This window comes from Pleurodeles waltl, chromosome 11 (genome assembly GCF_031143425.1).
Source record: "Pleurodeles waltl isolate 20211129_DDA chromosome 11, aPleWal1.hap1.20221129, whole genome shotgun sequence".
Lineage (NCBI taxonomy): Eukaryota > Metazoa > Chordata > Amphibia > Caudata > Salamandridae > Pleurodeles > Pleurodeles waltl.
In genome coordinates this window covers 562,139,433-562,158,317 of record NC_090450.1, presented here as the reverse complement: position 1 = coordinate 562,158,317, position 18,885 = coordinate 562,139,433, and the positions used below count along the sequence as shown (strand labels likewise).

Below are 18,885 nucleotides of genomic sequence, written 5' to 3'. Positions count from 1 at the left end.
CAAATAGTTCCTTGCTGTTGTGGGCGTTGTTGTCAAGTCTGATCCGGTAGGCTGTTTTTCGTGCGGCGCGGAGGCGTTGGTGGTGTTGGCGGGTGGCGTCCTTGAGAGCTGACATGTTCTCTTCGGTCTGGTTGAGGCGCCACGTCTTCTCGCGGGCGCAGCATTCTTTCTTGGAGTCCTTGAGGTCGGGGGTGAACCAGGAGTTTTTCTTGTGGTTGTTGGTGCTGGCTTGAGTTTTCAGGGGGGCCAGGAGGTTGGCGCAGTCGGAGATCCAGTTGGTGAGGTTGTTGGTGGCTTCGTTTGGGTCGGTGGTGCTGGTGGGTCGGTTCTGGGAGAGGGTTGATGCAAGCTGATCCGTGGTGATACGATTTCAGTGTCTTCTTGGTGGTTGCTGGGTGTGGTGGTGCACAGTGGTCTTCTTGAAGATGAAGTGGACGCAGCTGTGGTCCGACCAGGTGAGTTCGGTGGTGTGGCTGAAGGTGATGTGTTTGCTGGAGGAGAAGATGGGGTCGAGCGTGTGTCCGGCGTAGTGGGTGGGGGTGTTGACTAGCTGATTCAGTCCCAGGTTGGTGAGATTGTCCAGTAAGGCGGTGGTGTTGTTGTCGGTGAGGTTCTCCAGGTAAAAGTTGAGGTCTCCTAGGAGGATGTAGTCGGTGGACGAGAGTGCGTGAGGGTTGACGAAGTCTGCGATGTCTTCGCTGAACTTGGTGCGGGGTCCTGGTGGTCTGTACATGAGGGTGCCTCTGAGGGTGGTCTTGGGGTCGCTGTGGATCGTGAAGTGGAGATGTTCGGCGTCGGGGAGTGAGTTGTCGGTGTCGGTTGAGATGCGGATGGAGTTTTTGTGTGCGATGGCGATGCCTCCTCCGATGCGGTTGGTGCGGTCTTTCCGGATGATTTTGTAGCCGTCGGGGATGGCTATGGCGATGTCGGGTGCCGAGGAGGGATTCATCCAGGTCTCGGTGAGGGAGGCGATGTCCGGGTTCGTAGAGTTGATGAGGTTCCACAGTTCGATGGCGTGCCTGTGGACGGATCGGGTGTTGACCAGGATGCAGTGGAGATTGCTTCTGGGGGAGTCGTTCTTGACGGGAGCGGTGTTGGTCCGTAGGCAGGTGAAGTGACAGTTGCTGCAGGTGAAGGGTCCATGGGTCCGTTTGGGGGGGGCGCGGTAGCAGCCCGGAGTGCGGCCGGGGTTGAGGTTGACGAGGGTGGCGGAGTCGTAGGTCAGGCGGGGGGCGCGGGGGCCAGGGGTTCGGGCGCTGTGCGCGGTCCAGGCGCGGACGGGCGCAGACGGGCTTGCCTTAGGCGCGCCTTCGGCGTGCCAGCAGCACGCCCGCTGCGCGCGTCCGCTGCGCGGCCTCGCTGCGGCCGCCATTTAAGGGGTAGCCGGGGAGGCGGGGTCAGCTGGGAGGTGGGAGGAGGGCGGGTAGGGCGAAAAAAGCGGCAAAAAAGCGGCGGGAAAAAGGCTCCGAAGGCGAGGAGGCCTAGAAAAATGGCGAAGTGCCGAAAGGCGCAGAAAAACAGGAAAAACAAGGGGGAGACGGCGGGAGGGCAAGGGGGACGGCACTCAGAAGATGCAGGCACTCGGGGATACAGAAAAAAACCAGGGGAGCGCGATCACACAACATAGGCACTCGGGGATACAGAAGGAAAAAAAGGGGAGCGCGAACGCAGACACACGGCAACACAGACACTCGGGGCACAGGCAGCGATGCAGGCAAAAGAGAAGGCAGAACAGGGGATCTGGATCTGGTGGCGCTGTGAGGACAGGGGAGCGACCTACCCTGGGGTCAAGGGTCGCTACTACTGCCTCGCAGCGGCCGCCATTTAAGGGGTAGCCGGGGAGGCGGGGTCAGCTGGGAGGCGGGAGGAGGGCGGGTAGGGCGAAAAAAGCGGCAAAAAAGCGGCGGGAAAAAGGCTCTGAAGGCGAGGAGGCCTAGAAAAATGGCGAAGTGCCGAAAGGCGCAGAAAAACAGGAAAAACAAGGGGGAGACGGCGGGAGGGCAAGGGGGACGGCACTCAGAAGATGCAGGCACTCGGGGATACAGAAGAAAACCAGGGGAGCGCGATCACACAACACAGGCACTCGGGATACAGAAGGAAAAAAAGGGGAGCGCGAACGCAGACACACGGCAACACAGACACTCGGGGCACAGGCAGCGATGCAGGCAAAAGAGAAGGCAGAACAGGGGATCTGGATCTGGTGGCGCTGTGAGGACAGGGGAGCGACCTACCCTGGGGTCAAGGGTCGCTACTACTGCCTCGCAGCGGCCGCCATTTAAGGGGTAGCCGGGGAGGCGGGGTCAGCTGGGAGGAGGGCGGGTAGGGCGAAAAAAGCGGCAAAAAAGCGGCGGGAAAAAGGCTCCGAAGGCGAGGAGGCCTAGAAAAATGGCGAAGTGCCGAAAGGCGCAGAAAAACAGGAAAAACAAGGGGGAGACGGCGGGAGGGCAAGGGGGACGGCACTCAGAAGATGCAGGCACTCGGGGATACAGAAGAAAACCATGGGAGCGCGATCACACAACACAGGCACTCGGGGATACAGAAGGAAAAAAAGGGGAGCGCGAACGCAGACACACGGCAACACAGACACTCGGGGCACAGGCAGCGATGCAGGCAAAAGAGAAGGCAGAACAGGGGATCTGGATCTGGTGGCGCTGTGAGGACAGGGGAGCGACCTACCCTGGGGTACTGGAATCATGTCCTATTCTTGGGACAGCCAACACAACAGAACATAACTGTTGCAAGACAGTCACCTTATAATGGAGGATGTAGATACTATTTACAGAGTTTAGGCTTGGGTAGTTGGGCACATTTTGGCAGTGCTGCTGCAGTGAGGGAATCACAACCTCATACACTGAGAGGATGTGGACACCGCTACACAGGGTCATGAGTCCACCAACGCAGAGGGAGTGCATGCAGTGGACAAAGGCTCCTTCCAGGAGCTCCAAGCCAAGTCTAAGGTGACAACAGAGGATCCCTTCATTGGGCAGGATTTCTACCCTTGCCCATGGAATGCAGAACATTAGTGTTCTTGCCTGGCCATGTTACCACCATTGGGTGCTAGACCAAACTCTTGGTGCAAGCAAGGAAGTGATCTCACAATCCAAGATGGCACCCACGCGCACATATGACTTGGTGGTTGGGGTATGCTAGCACCATATGCCTTCAATTTCTTCCAATCAAGGCTCAGAGGGGGTTCTGTCCTGGAGGTACAGCTTCATGCCTCTCAGTGGCAGAGCTGGCAAGGAAGCAATGAGAATATTAACAACATGTTTTTATGTGCACACTTTTAAAAATTGTAATTAACAACTATCGCTCTTCCCCAGTTTATTTGTACTTACTTTCCAGACCTCAGAAATGAGTTGGCCTTGCAGAATTCAAACCTAGCAATCTCTGCTTGTTGTAGCAGCAAGCAGTTAACTCACTGAGACGTCCTGTCACACAAACCAAGATTGAAGTTAGCTAGGCTGTTCTATTCATCGAGGGTGCAGGCAGTTGCAAGTAAGTAAGTATCATCTGGGTCTCAATCTAGATTTATCTGGTGGCATCTTCAAGAGTTTCCTGGTTTGTTCAAAGTACTGGAGCAGTGATTGGGCAACAACATTCAATGACATGAGCGCATGTTTTCGGTTCAGAGGACTCTGGTAAAATGCATCACATTTAAAATCTTACTGATCAAGCTGGATTACTCTGCGCTCCTACATAGTTTTGTGTATTCAACCAAGCAGTCTCGATCTTTTCCAAGCAAAGACAAGCTACATATATGGACTGATTAAACCTATCTCGTCTCTAGAGGGGCCAGCACATACAAGGTGGGTTTTTGAACATGTAGTCATGCTCAAGCCCCATGGGGGTGGGGGTGTAAGGCTGCATAAAGTCCTCTAAAGAGATTTCATATATATGCTCTTTGCCAGCATGGATTCTAAGAGAGAGACATCTTGTGCCAGATAGTGAGTGCTAGATTTAAAGAGTGGCAAGAGGGCATCACTCCTGGGTAAAGCATGCAATGATGTACATCCAGATTCTAGTAATCCTGCCACCGTCCAGGTGACCTCCATATTCTCAGGCAGGGCATTCATTTTGGAAAGTGAGCTGTTTAGGTAAAATGTCCAGTCCCTTGCAATGATCAAGATCCCTCTAAACAGTAGACAAGGATTTGCTAGGAACGTTAGATCCAAGACAATCAAGCTTCCCACGGAAGCCACCATGCGCACCTCCTGATCTGCTGAACCTTGATGTTTTTCCATAGTCCCACCTGACTCATTTGATGGTCAGCGTTGTCCACCACTTTCATTATAAAGGGCCTGTTTGGGATTGTCAGTAACTTTATTTTTTCTACTTTCAGAGATTCTGGCTAGACATACAAATGCATGCTTTACCCAAATTGCAGAGACTCTCTGCAGATCCGTGATAGGTTTTCATCCACTTGTGGTTTAAGTTTAGTAAATATTTACTTTAATCTTTGAACGGTAGAGCTCGGCTGCCTTGTTGATGGTATGTCTCTGAGAGAATATATTGGTCAACCAACTACAAAGTATTTACTAATTTAATTTTAGTCATATCTGATAAATTTCACGTCACATTTCAAGTGCTGAAGAGAACTGAGGGAATGGTAGTATGTGATTATGTATTGTATTTTTAAGACTATTTTATCTAATGGTTTTGAGAAGATTTCATTATCGATGAATGAAACGTGATTATACGTTCTTTAAGGCATTTCGTGTATTTCCTCTTCCAGGAGGAGTCATTTATGCTTGTGTGATATCAAGGGATGAGCAAGAAGGAGACATCCTTTCTGAGTCAACATTTCCTAGATCAACACCATCACTGGCTACCTCATAAATACTTGTGCATTAAAATCAAACATCTGGTATCGCAGATACATTTACGCAGCAAAGGTAGATTTGGCGTAAAGGCCTCAGACATAAGCTCTCAAGAAAAGGATGACATCCCTTCTTAGTAAAAGGTCCAAACATATGAAATCAACTTCCTCTGGACAGCAAGCCCTCTTCCTCACCAGTAATTGTTAGACAAAAGCTGATGTGTTAGATGTTTGGTTGGGGAAACTATAAACCCAACACCAAGAGGTCCACGAGGAGGTAGTTGATCTATAAATGCTGTCAATTAATGAATCAATCAAAGGCCAAGATTATAGCTCACACACGGAACAGGTGCAGGATCTGACAGACTAATGTCCGTCCTTGACTCTACGCAGCATAGATACTGTTTTTTTTTCACGGGGAAAATGTGTACAACACACAAGGTAGTCCTGATAGCTTATTTCACGTACATCAGGTACAGCACAGGTAGAAGTAGGGCAGCCCCCACCCCAATCAACCACATATAGACTCTGAGCGATCCCCCTCCTTGGAAACGAAACTGATTTAGATATCATGCTGACTCATTCCGTGGCCTCTCTGCTGAGACTTGGTATACGGTTGACAATCCCTACAACCGTGGGCATGGTTCCATAGAAGAATCTGCTCTTTATGGAAGAGGACCTGCACCATTTCTCCTGTGACCTGCGATGTTAACGGGAGAGGCTCTTTTTAGCCTGATTGTAACCACAGCTCTCCCCCCGGCCCCCACCCTATCTTCGACCCCCGTCCTTTCTGTCAAACTCACAAGCCGGTGTCTTGAGCATCCCATCTGCTGATCCGCCCACGGCACGCCCGGCAGCTCGCACTTTCATTATTGATTGAGAGCAGCTTTTGCACAGCAGCCCAGCCCCTTTCCTCCCTCGAGAAATGGGGTTAAATGTTGCGCCCCGAGGGGCGGGGGGGGCACGACCTGCACGTGCTCCAGTGGGCAAAGCACAACGTGCCCCCCTTTACCCCCACTCCTCCCGCATACAACACATAAGGTGGCGAGGAGCCCCGGCGCCTCTGTATGTCACAGAAATATTCAGAGACCTTAGGTTGAACTGGGCCTGTGAAAGGTGGGGTCTCCTTGAATCACAGGAGTCTGAATTGCGCCACTGACGTGCTTTTCGCATCCACGGTGAGAGCTTGCATTAATGCACTGACTTAGAAGGAAATGTGGAGAATGTATTACAAGTCAGCGGCCTAGCGCGAAATGATGCCCCCTATCCTGCAGGGGTCCCTCATTGCTTAATTTGTAAATAAAAACATGCCGGTGCGCAAAGCTCTACTCTGAAACACGCGGATGCTGCAATTAAATGTGCGAGCACAGAATATTGAGGCGGCGTGATCCTGAAGCCAACTCGGTCCTCTTCAATCCATTTAAAGTCACTCTCTGCACCTTCAGCTTACTCTGGCAGCTTTTTTCTTTCTTCCTTTGTGACGCTTTTTTTGTTTTTCTCTTCCTCCGTCTTTCCCATAGGTGTCTTTTGCTCGCAGTAAATGCTTGAGGTAGAAAAAGTGCCAGCCCTCAAAAGTAAGTGCCGGTGCTCAGCACCAGAAACAACAAGCACAAATTAAGCACCGGGGTCTCTAAGTCTACCAGATGTCACAGATATTAATTTACCGTGGCGGGATTGGTGTCCCCTGGAGGGCTGAGGGGCCCCTGAAGCATCCCCCACCCAGCGCTGAAGGCACTGCAGGAACTTAAGTTACCTCATGCTGTAAGCATGCCATCTGAAAAGCAGGTATGGCTGTGATTGATTCAGTCACATGTCCAACTCTTTTGTAAGCACTGACACCACTCAGCCCCAGTTTCTTTTCATGATTACCCCGCCTGCTATGAAATGTTACCGTATCCATATTGACCATAACATTACATGATATGACTAGGGATGGGTGGTAAACCTAGCTCCGCCAGTGGAGTTTGTGGAGATTTCCCACTCCGTGTGGAGTTTGGCAAAAAAAAAAAAAACATTAACCACTGCGTGGTGGAGTTTACCTCCCACCCCTAGACATGGCATGATGTAACATGTGACTGAGTCCACCCCTATCCCTACTGACCTACCATCAACACCCTAGCTGCAATGAAATCTTATAATTTCATACTGGCTAGTTCACTAGTCTAATATGTGACTGCCAAGCTTTTTTGAACTTACTTGTGGGACACCTTCTCTTTTACACAGGCCAGCTCACTATACTGAAATATTATTGTCTCTTCCCTTGTATTCCATCAGGGGGGGTCTCTCAATTTATGTATAGCCCAACTGCTGGGTGGCTTTTGCTTGGCTATTGGTGGCAGTGGATTGGAGACCAAACAAGGTCCCATGGAATAGTTTTATTATAAAGATTATGTGCTGCATTGTATTGTAGAATTTATATTGTGTTTACAATCCCTGTGTGTGACACTGAAGCACTTGCCTACCTGGGCAGAAAGCTATGCCATGTATGGTGTGTAGTGGAGAGGTTGTGTGGCCTTGTTTTGTGATCCTATGTGGGAAGTGTTTCCATGTCTTGTGTGGCGACCACTGAGGTGCAATTATCTTTGTGTGCCGAGACACAGCGCTTAGAAGTGTGGTGGATGAGGAGAGGAAAGAGACAGGCATGCAATTTGTGGTTTTCAGTAAGCTGGCAACTTTGAGCAGCTCTACACATCCCTTTATGGCAGCTAGCTTAGTGATTTTGGGGGCCCCTTTTCAGAAACTTTTTTGACTTTATTACCCATTTCCCTTTCACTCAAGTCCACATTGTGCCAAAAAGTACAGAATTATACCTTAAACTTTGAGAAAATTTCAAAAGAAGTTGAAATATGTGCGCATGGGACCAAAAATCTTTAAGATGACACTGGGGAGAGAAATTCAGAGGTAAAGGTAGGCGGGAGAGGGGCAGAAGCTTGCACGGAGAATGCAAAGGTCAAATAATTAGAAAGATCGTTCTCAGGGGTCCCCTTGGAAGGTGGGGCCATGGTGTATTGCCCACACCTTAAAATATCTCTGCCTTACGGTATTTTGTATGATCATAATCTATTTAGCCGGCTACTGTACTGGACTGTTTGACCTGAAATGTTGGTTATAGTTTTGGTCCTGGGCTGGCATGATTGGAAAGACAGAATAAATATTTCACACCTTGTATTCTGTTAACTAGCCCCAGATTATTCAACAGACTCTAACACCTTTGAAAAACGTGGCAGCAGAAATTTAAAGAAGTATTCAGTCCTGGATTTTTATGACCAAGTAGGGATAGGTTAGTGCACCTGCTGCAGAGTCCTATGTGTGATCTGATGGCCAAAAGGCGAATCCAAGAAGTATGGAAATTGAGGCGACACTTCATCCTTTTCTAGTTGATAGAATGAGCACGCTTAGTTGATCATCTTTAAATTGTTACTGCCTATACGCCCTTGAGGTTTTGATTGGGGTACACAGCTGGCGATTGCCTTTTAGTCTCCCTCTTCAGGAATTGATATGCTATGGTTAGGGTCGGCTTTAGGCATGGACAAGCAGGTCCCAGGCCTAGGGCGCCGCTCTTCAGAGGGGTGCACAGGGCTGTCAGCATTAAAGCCCCTAAGACATAAGTGCCCCTCTTACTTGACACCAATGATGCAGACCAAAATGCTTTAAAATCTTTTTTACTTACCGGAGGTGCCACTTCACACCCCATTAACCCCCTTCCTTCGCCTCCCATCTCCCGCAGCACCACCAACAACTTGACACTAGTGTCATCCATCTACTCTGTGAGTGAATCAGAATATTGGGGTGGGGGGTTCCAAGAAGCTTGTGCTAGAGGCCAGTCAATGCTTTGATATGTGACTGAACTGTGAACACAAAATGGACCCCTATCTGTCTTATTTTATTCACTAGATGTAGCGAGGGTGCCAAAATTCTTTCCGCACAAGGCGCTAACCGAGCAAGGGCTGACACTGGCTATGGCGCTGCTGTGCTGTTTATCACGTTTCTGCATCATTTAGACGCATCTACAGAAGGTGGACAAGCTGCAATTCTGCAACAGGAGGGGCATGAGTCCCTGCCTGGGTGGCACATAGAACACAGGTTGAAAAATAAAAGTAATACAAACACAAAGAGCAGCAATGGGGTGAGGGCTGAAAGGTAGGGCACCTTCTTTAGAAGAAGAACAGTCAGATGTCATCTTCATGAGAGGGAAGGCCTTCATATGAGCACCTTCATGAGAGGAAGGACTGACAGGTGCATTTTCGTGAGAGGAATAAAACACAATCACCACTGTGAGAGGAAGAATGAGAGAAAGATATCTTCTTGCGGGAATGACTGGCAAATGGGCATATTCATAAGAAGAAGGACATAAAGATTGGTGCCTTCATGAGAAAAAGAACAGATGAACACCTTCATGAGAGGTAGAAAAGGCAAGCATCTTCATGAGAGGAAAGAATGAGACATGGACACCTTCATGAGAAGACCACATAGGCACTTTCAGAAGAGGAGGGAGAGAAGGGCATCCTCATGAGAGGAAGGAAAGACAGATGGACACCTTTGTGACAGGTGGACAGACAGAAGGGCTCCTTGATGTGAGAAAAGACAAGCAAATGACTGCTGACAAGTTAGGAATGCTAGAGTGGAACTTCCTGAGAGGTGGAACCAACAGACACATAGGATACCTATGTTTATGGAACTTTTGTTGTGTTTACTTTCTCCCGAGTTGCTTGCTTTTTCTAATTTCTCCCCCCTCCCCACTGTTCTCTACTATCCCCAGCACTCCCATGTGCTCCTCCTTAACCTTCTATGCAGACTTGTTCTCTAACTTCTATACTTTTATATTTCTTCTGTTCCCCCTTCTTCCTGCCTCTCATTTTCCTAGTTGCCCTCTAATGTTTCACCCTTTTCCCTCTTCTCTCCCTTCATGTTTTCTTTCCTTCACAAATCGTTCTTGTCACTCTTCTTTCTCACTCCTCCCACCCAATCCCTCCTGTCCAGCGCCATCCCCCTTCCTGCCCCTTTCTTTAGTCTGCCTCCCCCGTTCTGATTTGCTCTTCCTCTTACTTAGCCTCTCTCTACTCTTTTCCCCTCTTTTCTTTCGCTTCTTTCCCCTTTAGCCCACCATAGTTCCTTCCCCTTGCTGAATTTGTTCCACCCTTACTTGTCTTGTTTTTCCTCCTATCCCTCGTTCATTTTCTCTTTCTTATTCCCTTTTCCTGTTCCATGTTGCTGTTCTCTCTCTCCTTTTATTCCTTGATTTTTAACCTCTGCTCTTCTTTTTACTCCCTTCTCTAACACGCTTCACTTATTCCATATTCTCTTCATCGCTTCTCCCTTTTTAAACTCTTCTATTTTACCCTTTTCTATTCCTTCTCATTTATCTCTCTGCTTCTTCCCTTCTTGACATTCGTCTTTCATGTTCTTTACTTTTATATCTTCTCGCCTTGTATAACTACCGTCCTTGCCTTCAGTGTGTTACATGTGCTGACTCTTTACATTTTTACACGGACGGGGCGAAAATATAAATATGTTCGTGAAGTTTGAGAAATTTACTACTTTTGACTTACGCGTAATTTTGCGAAATTCCACTTTCTACAATTTCTTGTAACTTATGTTTATGCAAATGTTTAACTTGTTTGAGAAAAATCTCACGAGACCATCAAGAGACTGATTCGCACGGAAAATATGTTGCTGCGTGACATTTTCTTCTAACTGCGAGGTCCTCCTTTGCATAAAAAAAGACACTGGAGGCACCAGGAATCCGCATGTCCCTCTAAAAGTATAATTTTTTAAAACTGTCATGGCATTTCGCAATATTTCATGGAAACATACTGCGACTTGGTTGATTGCAACGATTTTTAATAATTATGTAATAAAGGTTTATCATCGCCATACTGCGATTTTGCACACCCTTGCTTCCACCCATTCTGTTTCCTTTGTTCAGGTTCTTGTCCTTCCTTTCTTCCCTGCTTCTTTCACCCGTGCCCTCTTGATGTCATTTCGTCGTCCCCATTGAGTCGTTGTGCCTTTTTCCCCAGTTCTACTCCGCGATTTCTCTGTCTCCCCATCTTCCTGGCCCCTCTGCTTGCCCTTCTCTTTCCCATCTCATCCTAACCACTGTACCTCCTCACCCTCCCTGTCACTAATCCTCTTTCCCTTTACCCAAACTCTCCCCTCCCCCATCTCATCCGCGCCCCTCGCTATCAGTCACCCCAGCCTCGGATCACCAATTCAAATTCTCGGAGAGGTTTGACTGCCTGACAGCATTTGCAGTGGCGGTTAACATTATTAGCAGCAGATGCTACACGCCCCGCCAAGAGACCACTAATAATTTTAAAAAAACAACAAAAAAAACACGTGTCTCTCATTCACCGGACCACCCCCTTCCAGTATGTTTTACTCTTTCCATCCACCTTTGCACCAATTGCTGGATCTCTCTCCTGCTTCTCCCTTGGAAGCAGGGGTGCTGCAGCCATTGGTGCAGCAGGTGCAGTGGCACCAGTGCCAATTGAATCCTGTATATGTTGTATTTTACCGCCACGAAAGCAAAGGGGCCATTGTTCGTGCACGCACCAGGGCCAATGGCACTCTTGCTACATACACCACGGCTTCGAAGACGGTCATTTTACTTTATGAGCCTCTTCCGAGTCTTTCTCTTTGATGTGACTGGCCATAGCGGCCTCTCTTCCTTTCTCCCCACCTCTGTCTTGCAGGATCTCCATTTTAACCCTCTCGGTTTTTCACTTAATAGTATTTATTGCTATCCTCAGTGAGCCGAGTGTTGTTATCACTCGACTAAATGGTGCTCGTTTTACCGACCTCAGAAGGATGAGATGTTGTGAAGAGCACTCGGGCTCGAACCTGCGACCATCAGATTGTAGTACACGTATGTCATTCATTAGGTGTGAAGCTCTAGCATCTGCGCCGGTCGAGTCTCTCTTTTACCGCCTACTGTTTCGCTTATTTGTCTCTCTTTTCTCTCCACCTCTCTGACTGTCTCTCTTCTCTTCCTGTTAAGACCTATCTTTCTCATTCTTTTTCGTCTATTGATGTCTCTGTTTTCCCCACTCACTTCACTGGTGTCACTGCAGGCCCGCCCTAGCCTCTGGTCTCTCTCCACTGTCCCTCTCTAGTTTGCTCTCCGCGACGCTCTAACGCTCTGAGATCAAGGCAGTCATTATTATTCCTCTGCAGAGCCCCGTCGCTCTCTCCCTCTATCTCTCTCTGCCCCACTATCACTTACCCTCATCTCTTTCTCCCTTCATCTCTTGTCTTTTCAGCTCTCCTCCTCTCACCTGCCCTCATCAACATGCTATCGCCCGACTTTGACCTGCCATTCCAATGGGAATGTGCCCCCGCCTCTCTCTTCTATTCCTCCAAGTCGTTCGTCCTGCCTCCCCTCACAGCCCCGCTGCTCCTCTTTCCCCTTTATCGCCCCCAGTCACGGTCACTTTGTGTCTGGGCAGTCAGTAGCTCTCTCGTTTTTCACCATCTTCGGTTTTCTGCTGCTTCGTTCTCATAATCTCCATCCCACTGTCTGTCTTGAACATTATATGTAGCGCCCATTCCACTTAAAATCTCTCAAGGAGCTGTGGCTCGCTTTCAGCAAGCGTGTTTGGGAGAAAGCTGGCGAAGTGCTTTCTTAATTTAGGCTGTGATTACAACGTATACGTAAAATATCGATGCCCATTGAGACGCATTCGCTGTTTTACCATATCTATAGGTCTCGACCAATCCAATGTTGGCTCCTCGGTTTCTTCTACATCCTTTGCCTCTCTACTTGCCTTTCTTTCCACCACACGCTCTGAGCTGCCCCCCTCCCGTCATTCTTCTGACCCCTCTTTCTGCTCCTCCCTTGTCTTCGTCGCCCCTTTATTCACCTCGCCCCCGCATCTCTTTTTCTTTCTCTTTTGCACTGTCGCTTCGGTCTCTCCCTCCTGTCTAGTTTTAATATAATTGTTCCTCTTTACCGATCCCGGGAGGTTCACGCCTCATCCTTGTTTCTGTCCCACCTCGTTCCTCCTCACTTTATTCCCCATCTCGCTACTAATTTTCACAGTCTCCAAAACTCATCAACTCTTCGTGTCTTTTCTTTCTGCCCCATCTCTTCTGCCCTCCTCATCATATATCCGTTCATCTATCCTTCTTCCCCGTTCGTTCTCCTCTTTCTCCCCATCCTGACTTGTACCCTCTCTACCCAGCACGAGCCTCTATCCCGTCTGCTTCCAACCAATCCCTTTGCAGCTTCAGCTCGGGAGCGTTTCCCGAGTTCTGCACTTTTCATTCCACAAAGGGAAGCCTCTTCCCTCGCCACCGGGCTGGTGCCCTGCTACCCGCCTCTGACCGCTTCCACTGTGCTTCCGACTCGCTTCCCGCCCCAGCCGCGCTAGCCTCGTTATAACCAGGGCACCTCAGCGATGTATTTAGTAGCATTCGATTTTTGTCAGCAGCGTAAACCGACCCACTAATAGTAACTTGTTTTTTGTGTAGCGCTTCGTACCTCACCTTGCCGTTTCTAACGCTGTACTTCACCCAGTAGAAAGGAAACATACCCACTGCTTGGTTTCTGTCCAAGTTGACAACCTTCTATCGTCCAGTCGCTCCTTTCTGCTCATGTCCTGACATGCTTTTATTTAAGTCTCTTCTGTAGTCCAAACATTTCTCAAAAGCGTTAAAGCGACAACGTATAGAGACCCCTCGCCTCCTCCCCCCCCCCACCACAAACCCTACTAACCAGCTACCACCAGCACTCCCCAAGCCTATTCACCAGTATGGCTTGCTGTTACCTGCCCCCGTCGCCCCGTAGAAGAGAACTGCTAATAAATGGCGAGGGCGGCTGGAAGCAGGCGCAGCTTCATCTAAGTAAATAGCGCCAATAAAGCATACCTTGTGTAGCGTGGTTCCCGTTCTGCAAGGCTTGTTCCATCGAGACACTCCCTTCACCGAGCTCCTGCCACCGACTTGCTCCCAAGCCCTACCCCTCGGCTACCGATCCTCAGCGCCAGGCTCTGCTGCCTCCGGGAGAAAGGGGGTGGGCGCTGGCTGCATCCGCGAATCTGATTAGCTGCCTGACACTGTGACAGTCAGACTGCCAGGCTCACCTCTTGGGGGCTTTTCTCTGACAGACTGATTGATGGATGGATGGTTTGTTTGTTAATGATGGAGGGCAGGGATGGACTCATGGTCAACAGGTGGACGAGAGGGGTGGATTGGTGGAGGGTGGCATGGATGGATGGATAGATTCATAATTGGCGTGTGGATGGACAGAGGGGGGGAGGAGGGATGGATGGATGGCTGGATGGCAGCAGAGAGAGAAGTGGGTAGATATACGTGTAGAAGGGAGGGATGGGTTTGTTTGTGGAGGAATGATGGATGAATGGCCAAATGAAGAGAAAGGGGAGGATAGAATGGGGTAAATGGATGGATAATGGGTGAACGAATGGCCGGATGGGATGGAGGGGGAGGTAAGTTTGGATGGATGAGGAGGCAGATAGGTGGATGAGCGAATGGTGGAAAGCAGAGGCAGAAATTGTAGGGCAGATGATAGGCAGACGGATAATGCTGGATGTGATCAATGGACAGATGGATGGATGATCTAGAGGAGGAATAATTAGATTGCTAGATGGATGAATCGTGAGGCAGGGCAGATGGTCGGGCGGTAGGAATGGATTTCGGGTGCAAGGGCTGGATGATGTGTGTTTGGATGGAAAATGGGTGGATGGAGAGAGGAAGAGAGAGATTGGTGGATGGGTGGGCTGTTGGATGAAGAGAGCTGGAGGACTGAGCAAATGGATGATTGGATGGATGGAATATTTGTAGATGGGTAGAGGGGATGGATGCATGATAGAGATGTTTGAAAGATTGGTGTAGGGATATTTTGGGAAGGATGGATGTGTGGGTGGGCGAATAGCTAAAGGAGGAGGGGTGAACGGCCAAATGGACCAATTGAGTTAGGGGGAAGGGTGGACAGGTGACTGGACAGATGGACAGAGAGAGATGGATGGATGGGTTGGGGGTGGATGGCTGAACAAGTGGTTTGAGTGGTTGAGGGGTAGAAGGTAGAAATGGGTGGGATTTATAGTGAGGCAAGGGGCAGTCACGGATGTGACTCTTTATGGGAACTGACAAATAATTCAGAGTCCCCTTGTTCCTGGCTACCGAACCCTCATTCCTGTCACAAAGGCTTCACATGATGTTAGTCAGCACTGGCACTCTATCTGTGGAAGCCCAGGTGGGATTAACTTTAAAGTACCTTTCAACTCATTGTGAAAACCAGTGGGTGGATGAAGCACTGTGCAAAAGACTTAGGCCCTGATTTAAGAAAAGTGGAGCTGCACCCAGTGTAGTACCTCTTTTCTTGCACCCATTTGCGCCCCCCAACACCACCATGTGTGCACCATATCTAAGATACTGCTCACCATGATGGTAGTTAGGGGAACTAGCATCAACATTTCTGACGCTAGTTTGGAGCTTTGCAGGATTAGCATCAACAATTTTGATGCTAATCCTGCAAAGCCCATTGACAACAATTGCATGCCTCCTTTTAACACCTGCTCTGAGCAGGCATTAAAAGTGCCAAAAAAAATGACGCAAAGAAATCTTTTAGTTTTTTTTGCATCATTTTTTCAGCCCCCCTAATGGGAGAAGGCCCCCTTTGCATACATTATGTCTGGTGGAGGCATAATATAGCACAAAGAGCTACAAAGTGGCGCAATGTATGCATTGCACCACTTTGTAAATTTGGCGTGGTGATTTTAGGCTCGTTGGGCCACATTAGGTTAAAAAAAATGACGCTAATGTGGTGCAAGGAGACGCTAGGGGCTCTTAAATAAGCCCATTTTTGTTACAATTACTCACTGGTAAATTTGTTATTCTGAAGCCTTTCTTCCTCGCTTCAGTCTTTACTCTATGAGGAGTGTCCACCTCCTCTGTTAGGGCCAATTCCTACTTTACTTTCTAATTTTCCTAAGGTTTAGATACACCTTGACTACTTAAGGCCCCTCCTCCTCTCAGGAAATCCTGTAATAGCAAAGCTACCTGCCTACTTGTCCAACAAAATTCCACCCCTTTAAGGAAGAATTGGTGGGTCCTATTGACTACAGCTTTGAAGAAAGACGCAAAGTAATGTAATTACCGGTACGTAATTATGTAATTACACTCAGTTCTGTAATACTTTACAAACATAGGCCCTCATTACAACTGTCGCGGTCGGTGTTAAGGCAGCGGTAGTACCACCAACAGGCCGGCGAGAAAAAAAAATGGGATCACGACCACAGCAGAAACCGCCAACACAGACAGCCACTTTAACACTCTGACCGCCACGGCGGTAGCAACAGACACAGTGGCCGTCACCGCCAACAGCCAGGCAGAAGACAATGTACCACCCACCCCATCACAACTCACCAATCCGCCAGCTTTTCAGGGCGGTTCCAACGCCATCAAAAGCACGGCGGAAACAGTGTTTGGAAGGGAAACCACTCACCTCTCGACACTCAACGAAGAACCAGGACGTCATGGAACCCGAGTTACAGGTCCTGCCAATGCTGGTCTACCGCCTCATCTACCAGGAATACCAAAAGTGGCGGCGACGACCAGGGTGAGTACTGCACCTAGTACACATGGGGGGGAGGAAAAAGAGAGTGACACACACTCACAACACGCAAAACCCCCACCCCCACCCCACCCCCAAGACCACACACACAAACACATGCAACATTACATTTACACCCCGTAACCCCCTGGAAGAACGCAAGGACATAAGGAATAGAGTCAAATCAGTGATATATTAGAAATAGGCAGACATACGTAACAATTATTAAAAAAGTACTTATTAAAATATACAATATATACATAAGGCCATACATTGTCCTTTCCAAATGTCTGTGGGCCACTAGGCCAAAAATTATGGACCAAACCCACACCTGACTCCTGCCTCAATACGGAGAGAACACTGCAGGGGCATCAGGTTGAAAATACACAGGCACCTCAGGGGGATGGGGAAAGGGGGGGCACCTCAGACGGAAGATGGTACTACACCACTGATCCTCGAGGGGGCTCCATGCCCACAGCGATGTCCTGGGGAGTGAAAAGCCACAGTCTCTCAAGTGGGTGGTCTGCCCACTGCTTGTTCCTGGGGAGTGCAAAGCCACAGTCTCTCAAGTGGGTGTTTACAACAGAAGCAATATAATTCAGCAGTACTTCCAGTGACACACAGGTAAGACACTGTAAGTTCACTTTACATTTCAGTTATCTGTTGGACATTGTACAAGGCAGCCTCTAATCCTATGTCTATGGCCATTGACTGTACCCTTTGGCTTCTCTATTTTAGGGCCTCCTGTCCACTAGCGCCGGCGGAGGTGGAAAGCTGTTCATCGGTTTGGCTAGTGTCAGGCACCTGTTGTTGTGCCACTGCCTCCCTCATGGTCTTGGCCATGTCACCCAGCACTCCTGCAATGGTAACCAGGATGGTGTAGATGTTTGTTAGGTCATCCCTGATCCCCAGGTACTGTCCCTCCTGCAGCCACTGGGTCTCCTGCAACTTGGCCAGTATCTGGCCCATCGTCTCCTGGGAATGGTGGTATGCTCCCAAGATGTTGGAGAGTGCCTCGTGGAGAGTGGGTTCCCTGGGCCTGTCCTCCCCCTGTCGCACAGCAGCCCTCCTAGCTTCCTGTTGTCCTGTGCCTCTGTCCCCTGAACCGTGTGCCCACTGCCACTGACCCCAGGTCCCTGATCGTCCTGTGTTTGTGGGGTTGCCTGGGGTCCCTGTAGTGGTGGACACACTGCCGGCCGATTGACGTGTCCTGGGGACAGAGGGATGGGCCCGCTGGGTGGGTGCTGTGCTGGTGTTTCCTGACGGTGGAGGCTCTGTGGTGGGTTGGGACTGTGGCAGGGGAACTGACTGACCAGAGGTCTCTGATGGGCCAGGTTGGTCATCCTGATCCAGGGGTGCAGAGCTGCTTTCGTCACTGTGGGCCTCTTCAAGGGGGGGGGGACTGGATATTGCTGGCACCTCCTCTCAGGTGACGTTGGGTATGGGTCCTGTGGGGATGCAAATGCAGTGTTAATGTATCTGCATGTGCCATCTTGTGCATGGGTGTGTTTCCCTGTACGGTTGTGATTTCCCTGTCATCTTGGCCTTGTGTGAGTGGTGATTTTGTGGACTAGGTGAGTCTTTCTACTGGGCATGCTGTGGTGATGGGTGTTCATGCAGGTCTGTGTTGGGGGTCCATGCTTTGGTGCTGCATGCAGGGCTTGGCATTGGGATGTGTGGGTTGTGGTAGTGGGGTATATGTGAGGTGTTGGGGTGATGGGTGTGAGGGTAGGGGTAGGAGTTTGTGATGGCATGCAGGTAGGGTGGGGGATAAAGTAGTGAAGATTTGACTTACCAAAGTCCAGTCCTCCTGCTACTCCTGCGAGGCCCTCAGGATGCATAATTGCCAAGACTTGCTCCTCCCATGTTGTTAGTTGTGGGGGAGGAGGTGGGAGTCCACCGCCAGTCCTCTGTACTGCTGTCTGTTGTCTTGCTACCACAGAACGCACCTTCCCCCGTGGGTTGTTCCACCTCTTCCTGATGTCGTCCCTTGTTCTGGGGTGCTGTCTCACGGCGTTGGCCCTGTTCACGATTCTCTGCCATAGCTCCATCTTCCTTGCAATGGACATCTGCTGCACCTGTAATCCGAATGGCTGTGGCTCTATCCGGATGATTTCCTCCATCTTGACTCGTCGCTCCGCCTCTGAAAACCTGGGGTGTCTTTGGGGTGCCATGGATGTGGTGTGAGTGATATGTGTGAGGATGTGTGGGGTGATGTGTGGGGTGATGTGTTGGGGTGTATGCTGTGATGTGCGTTGATGGTGTATGGGTGATGGTCTTCTGTGCCTCTGATTGAGTGGGTGCTCCTGGCTTGTGTCTCTCTGTGTTGGCAATCTTTTTTTTCATTCAAAGGGTTGTGGGTAATGTGGGTGTGTGTTTTATAGTGGTGTGAGTGTGTGGGTGTGGTGTGTGTATTTGTGTCAGGTGTGTGTAGTTTGAATTGTCCAATGTGGTGGTGTTTTGTAAATGTGTGTGTATTTTGAGTGCAGCAGTG

General features: G+C 49.4%; 1 protein-coding gene across 1 annotated transcript in view; it reads right to left on the bottom strand.

The window, feature by feature from the left end:
- Positions 1–13,791, bottom strand: part of LZTS1 (leucine zipper tumor suppressor 1) — a 233,033-nt gene extending 219,242 nt beyond the window's left edge. Inside the window, exon 1 of the mRNA XM_069213996.1 lies at positions 13,688–13,791. The gene's annotated coding sequence lies outside the window, so the exon portion shown is untranslated. The remainder of the gene's footprint in view (positions 1–13,687) is intronic.
- Positions 13,792–18,885: the final 5,094 nt, after the last annotated feature.